Source organism: Pterocles gutturalis, unplaced genomic scaffold, assembly GCF_000699245.1.
Source record: "Pterocles gutturalis isolate BGI_N339 unplaced genomic scaffold, ASM69924v1 scaffold41588, whole genome shotgun sequence".
Classification (NCBI taxonomy): domain Eukaryota; kingdom Metazoa; phylum Chordata; class Aves; order Pterocliformes; family Pteroclidae; genus Pterocles; species Pterocles gutturalis.
The window spans coordinates 1-960 of NW_010119471.1; positions in this window are offsets into that span (position 1 = coordinate 1).

Genomic DNA, 960 nt, shown 5'->3' on the forward strand with positions numbered 1-960 from the left:
AGGTCAGCGGTCACACCAGGAAGTCAGCCCCCTGCTGTCAGGGTCAGGGCCGGCGAGGGTAGCCGCAGTCAGGCACAGCCCCGTCTATCAGCAGGCCCGGGGCCCGGCACTGTTGCAGCAGCATTGCGGGGGCTGGTCCTGGGCTGAGCTTAAACACGCTCCTGGGCAGGAGGGAAAGGTGTAGGAGAGGCCCCAGGTGCAGCTGATTGTGACCATCAGGGACTGTAAGTGTTCTCAGGGCCCTGACCACAGTCTCCCCTCTACCTTACAGAGGTATGGGCTCAGGAGGGACTTGCTGTAGAATGATTTAATTGCTGTGGGGTGTCGGTGAACTGTTTGAGGAAGCACAGACCTGAGACAAGTCACTGGGAAGGGGACAGGGCATGAGAGACTTTGGGGCTGGAGGGTCAGGCTGCCTATGAGGTGTCACAGGGGCGAGAAGGGCTGGGGGTAAAGGGGGGGATACTCGGGATCACCAGAGGCTGGGTAGTACTGGGGGCTTCACTCAGGAGCCTGGGGTTGTGCAAAGATCAGACGTAGCTCAGTGCTTGCCAGGCAGATCAGCAGTGATGAGACAGGTTTGAGGTCGAGCAGGTGTCTGGCAGGTTGTGGACCTGTATCCCACGCAGGGTCCTTGGCCCTGGGGGGTGCATGGGAGTGTGGCAGCAGTGACTTGCTGTGTGGCATGTAGCCAGCTGCTCCCTCGAAGGTGCCGACTGGTGGTGTGGAAGAGGAGAAGCACCAAGGTAAAAGAGGACAAGGTGGTAACAATCTAGTACTAGAGGCGGCATCCTTACCCCTGAAATTGTCTTTTTGGTCCAGAACAGGTGCCTGGCTGACTGCAGCTAGCTGGGGGAATTCTGTGTGATTCCCTCTTGCCAGATCTGTACCTTTGGTCAGGTTGCAGCTGCTGCGGAGACACAGAGAGGAGGCTTTCTCTCCCTGTGTAGGGTAAGCTTG